Below are 7,099 nucleotides of genomic sequence, written 5' to 3' on the forward strand. Positions count from 1 at the left end.
CATCGAGCACGGCAAAACCCACCGGATCACAACCATCGAGCACGGCGAAACCCGTATCACGAATTCGCGATCCACGACCCACGATCCACAACCGGAGCAATGCGAGTACGAGCTCGTCAAGGAGCGAATGAAGTTTTGGGTTTTATTGAAGTCGAGTTTTGGGTTTTATGGGAAATGAAGGCTCCAACGGAATTACAGAGGGAAGAGAGCTGAAAATGAGAGAGAGGAGAGAGATGGGTGAGAAAAAAATATAATTTTAAGATATATTATTTTATTAGGTAGATATATTATTTTAATGGGTAAAAGAGAGAAATAGAAGTTAGGGATGTGGAAGAATTGTAAAATCGTATGGTATAATAGAATTGTGGGTTTTTAGAATTGTAAAATAGAATAGCATTAGCATTTCCCAATGCTAATGCTCTTACTAGTTTTTACCTATTTAATTACTTATATCATTTTTTACTTATAAAAAAAAATTTAGATCACAAACTTTTTTTTTTTATATCACAATTGTGACATGGTAGCCTATAAATGATAGACAAAAAATAGTAGTTCTATGAGTTTGGCAAATTTTTAAATGCACAATAATTTAACAACAAAGTCATAGATAACAAACTATTAATAGTTTTTATTTAGATCCACTACCGATATTACATTTTTACTTAGAGGAAATCTAAGATCATAAATTTTGTTACCACAACTATGATGTGGCAGCCTATATATAAGTGATAAAAAAAATTGTGAATTTATGTGAAAGTGATAAACAACTATTAATAGTCCACTACATCAAAGTTGTGGTAAAAAAATGTTATGTCTACAACATTTTCACAACACTTTTACATCAAATCCTACGTAGTAAATTGTTACTGATTATTATTGATAGATTAAAAAGTAATTTAAGTGGTGGGTTCAAATTAGAACCAGTAACAATTTACTATATATGATTTGTTATGAAAATATTGTGGACATAACACTTTAAAAAAAAAAAAATCCAAAGTTTGGTAATAAACTAGGTTGTAGCATAAGGTTACAATTTCATTCAATATTTTTTAACGAATATGAATTTTGACAAATTCACAATTAAATTACATTTTCTTCTTATAATTTCTATTCTTATTAATTTGTTTAATTTATCAAAAAAAAATTTATATTTAAAATTNAAAGTAATATATATATATATATATATATATTCAAGACATACAATCCTATTCCGATGTATATATTTTAACAACAAAAATAAGCAAACGTCACAAAATAGACCTCACTTTAGGAAAAAAATAAAAAATGCTCCTTTTTGTCCAAATAAAACCCACGTGTGGAAAAAGTCTCGTTACCTGTTTTCTTTTTAATCATTTCTGTGTTTTTTTTTTGGACTGTCGTTCGTCGACGGAACGGGAAGAAAGCGCGGAATGAAGACGGAGTTAGCGTACGCGTACGGAGCGCAATAGCTGGGACCGAGTTTTTGTCACGGACCACTAGTTGTTTGCCACATGGAGATAGGTGATGTTGCCACCCTTTCTCTTATCTTTTTTGGAAAGATATTAAAGGGCGTAGGAAATAAAAATAATACTACCTACGTAAACAACCATTTCACATCAAATTTAGCGGCCAACTATTAGTTTTTTCTTTTTTGTTGGTAAAGTCGGCAAACTATTAGTCTATAGAGCATTATCATTGGCAAATGCTAAAGCCAAATCTAAGAGATATTTAGCATTTTTAGTCTCAAAATCAGCTGCATCAGAAGATTGCAAACAGCACTATTGCAAATTTTTTTGCAATAGTCCTACAGTGCAATTCTAAACATAGAATTGCACTGTAGCAAGTATTGTATCCAAAATAATATATTTTATCTGACTCTCTCTCCTCTGTCTCTCATCTCTCGTCTCTGTCTCTCCGTCGCTAAACCCAAAAACCACCTAGCACCACAGAGCACCATATCACACCACAGAGCACCACGGCGAAACAGCCACCCAGCACCATATCACGCCAACCCAAAAACCGAAACAGCCACCTGCAACCCAGCACCATAGAGCACAACCAACCCAGCACCATATCACGCCATCGAGCACAGCGACGCCATATCACAAATTCGCGATCCATGGATCACAACTATCGAGCACGGCAAAACCCACCAGATCACAACCATCGAGCACGGCGAAACCCATATCACGAATTCGCGATCCACGACCCACGATCCACAATCGGAGCAGTGCGAGTACGAGCTCGTCAAGGAGCGGATGAAGTTTTGGGTTTTATTGAAGTCGAGTTTTGGGTTTTATGGGAAATGAAGGCTCCGACGGAATTACAGAGGGAAGAGAGCTGAAAATGAGAGAGGAGAGAGATGGGTGAGAAAAAATATAATTTTAAGATATATAATTTTATTAGGTAGATATATTATTTTAATGGGTAAAAGAGAGAAATAGAAGTTAGGGATGTGGAAGAATTGTAAAATGGTATGGTATAATAGTGTGGGGCCCGTGGGCCTGATAGCCTCGACCCATCGGATAGCAGGCACAAGGCCCATGCCGAGGAACACTGACTATTCAAGGCTAAATTGGGGAAAGTCTCTTTTCCCAATCCATGCCGAGGACCACCTCATCCTCGGCCTGACAAGGGTGACTTTCGGGAAAGATCAGGCCCAAAGCAAGCTGTCACCCTCGCATTTAATGCATTCACCTAACCCCCCCTGGCCGCATTAATGGGGATATAACCCCTTAGCAGGGCAACGTTGATCAGAGTGAACCACTAAATTTTGAGAATCTAATTTATAATTGGATAAAGAAATTTAAAAATCAACAGAAGAGTAACCATATTTTTAGGCAATGTTTTAGTGAGAGTTAAAGTTGTATTTTTACGAGATTGTCTTTTAGTTTTTTCTCTACTTAAACATAGGGATACAAGAGCATTTTTTAATAAAAAAATGAGGATCTCAAATAGGGGAAGTCCCTTCAATAGTAGTATAGATAAAGAGTTTTATTAATTCTATGCTTATTTTAATAAATTTGTTATAGAAAAATGAAAAAGGTTATTTAACTTTTTTTTTAATGGTTTTTTCAATTCCATATAAAATATTTTCAAAAATAGATGATTAATGTATTCTCTAAAGACATACATTAACTGATACATTAACCAAACCCATAAGTAAAAGAATTGTTTTGGAACCATAATTGTTTTTTTTTTTTTTTTGCCATAACTTTGATCACATTTTTTATTTTATTTTTTACAAAATTTAGTTGCAAATTTGGTTGTAGTCTAAAGTTATAATTCTCATTAAAAAAATTAATATAATTAGATACTCTGAAATTCTCACAGTTGGATTAAATGTTTTTTTTTAATGTTTTTAAAAACACATTTCAAGTTTCATGTCAATAGGATATTATTTATACTTCGATTAATAAACTTATTTTTTATTCATAATTTTAAACTACAAATACTTAAAATTTATACATTTGATTTAGAAGATCTTTGGTCTTCTATAAATTTTACAAGAATAGAAATTATAAGAAGAAAATGTAATTTAATTGTGAATTTGTCAAAATTCATATTCATTAAAAAATATTGAATGAAATTGTAACCTTATGCTACAACCTAGTTTATTACCAAACTTTGGACTTTTTTTTTTTAAAGTGTTATGTCCACAATATTTTCATAACAAATCATATATAGTAAATTGTTACTGGTTCTAATTTGAACCCACCACTTAAATTACCTTTTAATCTATCAATAACAATCAGTAACAATTTACTACGTAGGATTTGATGTGAAAGTGTTGTGAAAATGTTGTAGATATAGCATTTTTTTATCACAACTTTGATGTAGTGGACTATTAATAGTTGTTTATCACTTTTACATAAATTCACAATTTTTTTTATCACTTATATATAGGCTTCCACATCATAGTTGTGGTAACAAAATTTATGATCTTAGATTTCCTCTAAGTAAAAAAGTAATATCGGTAGTGGATCTAAATAAAAACTTTTAATAGTTTGTTATCTATGACTTTGTTGTTAAATTATTGTGCATTTAAAAATTTGCCAAACTCATAGAACTACTATTTTTTGTCTATCATTTATAGGCTACCATGTCACAATTGTGATAAAAAAAAAGTTTGTGATCTAAATTTTTTTTTAAGTAAAAAATGATATAAGTAATTAAATAGGTAAAAACTAGAGCATTAGCATTGGGAAATGCTAATGCTATTCTATTTTACAATTCTAAAAACTCACAATTCTATTTGTAGGGACTCAATTTGGATTGACCCTGAATATGAATGAGTTTTTAGCCCAATCCAGCCCAAACAATAAATTTATAGAGAGTGGGTTAAAGGTTTAGGCGCTGGCCGTCGATCACCATGCATGAACTTTCTTTTATAAAAAATACTAAGAGTTTCTTTACAAATGGGGGATGCTCCTCGGCCCGTGGCCGAGGAGACCCTTTCTTCTCTCTTTCCCCCCCCCCCCTTTTTTACTTTATTTGCTTTCCTTATATAGTCTTTATCTTCCTATCTCCTTATTCCATCTGTTGATCATTCATTTGCCTCTCTTCTGGCCATCTGTCCCATCAGAGGCCTTATCAGTATTCGAGTGGTTCACTCTGATCAACGTTGCCCTGCTAAGGGGTTATATCCCCATTAATGCGGCCAGGGGGGGTTAGGTGAATGCATTAAATGCGAGGGTGATAGCTTACTTTGGGCCTGATCTTTCCCGAAAGTCACCCTTGTCAGGCCGAGGATGAGGTGGTCCTCGGCATGGATTGGGAAAAGAGGCTTTCCCCAATTTAGCCTTGAATAGTCAGTGTTCCTCGGCATGGGCCTTGTGCCTGCTATCCGATGGGCCGAGGCTATCAGGCCCATGGGCCCCACAATAGCCCCTCAAAACCCTGCTGCACGTTCCCTCGGACGGGGAGGAGGGTTTTGATACCGCGGCCTCTAGACGAGTCAACCCACTTCAGTTCGTGTTAATGCTGGCGGCTTTTTGACTGCCCGATGCGCGTTTTTAGCGTTTCAAGACTTAATGGTGCCCACATTAAATTTTGGCGGCACCACGTTTCCCACTTTCAACGGCATGATCTTTTGCTTTTATGAGCAAGCGGTTACATTTGGGGAACCTAAGGGGAGTATAAGTACCTGTTTGAACCGCCTGGTTTCATCATTTTCGGCTTACAACGATTGATGCGTATGACTTAAGTCTAGTTCAACTTACACTCTTCCTGAAGAGAATCGCCATACTTCTGTAAGTTTTCTTTTTCTATCGACCCTCCAAATTTCCTTGATTTTACTCCTCCTTTTCTTTTTTTAGACTTTTAGTTGTCTTTGAGGAATGGGTAAGTTTAAGAAGTTGGTCGAGTCCGACGAGATGAAACAAATTCATTGTCGACTATGGAATACCCAATAATGTGAGTTTGAAGTACTGTGAAGAAGGGAGTGGTACCTTAAGAGGAGAGAGGGTGAAGTCGTGATCCCGATAGTTGCTTTCGTAGAGGGAGGGATGAGAATCCCTATGAGGCCAGTGACCCTCAATTACCTTAGGCATTTTCGCCTGGCTCCTACTCAGTGTGCCGTGAATGTATTTAGGATATTAGGGTGTGTAGATACCCTGAATGAGAAAATGGGGCTGAGACTGACTCACCACGATGTGAACTGGTGCTACAACCTTCACCACCTGAGGGGTAAGACTGTACTATATGAAGACAAGGGACGATAGGGTTCGTCTCATCCATGTCTTCCTGATTCCAATAAGGGTTGACCCTAAGACTTCCTCATAGTGTCGGGGGAGTGGCACAACGGTTTTCACTGCCCAACAGTAGAGGGGGAGCCAGGTAGGGCATCCGAAGTAAAAGAAATCTAGGTTTCAGTATTTTCAAGTTTTATGACTGCATATTCAATTTGGTTGATGTAACCATAGGAGTTTCATTCTTCTTTTCGCAGATCCGCACGCCTTTGCGCGTCATTTCCACCTTGTTAACAAAGCGGACTTGGAAACCTTGTTCTTAGGTCGGACCTTTTCCTGAACGAAACTGATAACCAGGTCAGAGCTGCTCATCAAATCCTCGGATGCGACCCGGCCCAGAAATCATTCCCAGTCCCGAAGCATGTAATTAGAGCTCGTGATCCTCGGCTTACACAGATTACGTGGTGGAGGACGGTTTTTGCATTTACTGAGGGGTCTTATATACCTGAAGGCATTCCGCTATCAGTTCCCTCTTCATCTCAGCAAGTAACGGTGGCCGAGGCGGATTATCTAAGAAGGCAAGGGAGGTGGTTGAACTGAGTTCCTCCGAGGACGAATATAGTGTGTTTGACCTAGCTGATCAGTCGAGGATCCCCCTGGTGACTGGGAGACCTCTCATTCGTCCGAAGCCGATCTCCAGTCCCTAAGAGTTGGTACTCAGCTGAGATGGGTCTAAAAAGACAGCCCCAAACCAATCTTCTTGACTTGCTCGAAGCGGTTCCAAGAAGGGTGTACCAGAGGGAGTCGCAGCCCCAGCCCCCCAGCACCTCAGCCCCAGATTCTACTCCGTGCAAACCAGGTCATCCTCTGTCCCACATATCAGACCCTCAGACCGAGTCTCATGACCCGAAAAGGAAAAGACTTTCCAAGGTAAGGAGCCAATGGATGGGAGCAAATCCCATTCCCCGCCCGAGAGGGGTAGGTTTCGCAGGCCTCGAAGCAACTGAAACTCGGTGTCAACGAAGGGTAAGAAGGCCACCCAGCAGTCCGAGGCTCAAGCCTGGCTGCCCGCTGCCATGCTCCATGATCAGCCCCTGATGGATAACGCGTCGATCGCGGGAGTCTCAAGGAGCCTGAGGGGCTCTCGTAGCCGAGGCCCTGGAGAAATCTCTTCTTCTTCCCACTGACATGGCCGAGTTAGAGAATATGAGTGGGTCAGAGGTTGTCCTCGACCTTAAGAAGTATCTAGGCATGGTGGGTCCTTTAGCACCTATTTACTTTATTCAAAGTTTGCCACTTAGTATCTTTCTTCTCTTACGGAGTTACTTTTTTTATTGGCAGGCTATCCAGGCCCTTTTCAGGTTAGGCGAGGAGGTCGATGACCATAGCAATGCCTTAGCGCAAGAGCGTGACAAGTTCTTGGAGGCTAC

This window comes from Quercus suber, unplaced genomic scaffold (genome assembly GCF_002906115.3).
Source record: "Quercus suber isolate HL8 unplaced genomic scaffold, Cork oak 2.0 scaffold_58, whole genome shotgun sequence".
Taxonomy (NCBI): domain Eukaryota; kingdom Viridiplantae; phylum Streptophyta; class Magnoliopsida; order Fagales; family Fagaceae; genus Quercus; species Quercus suber.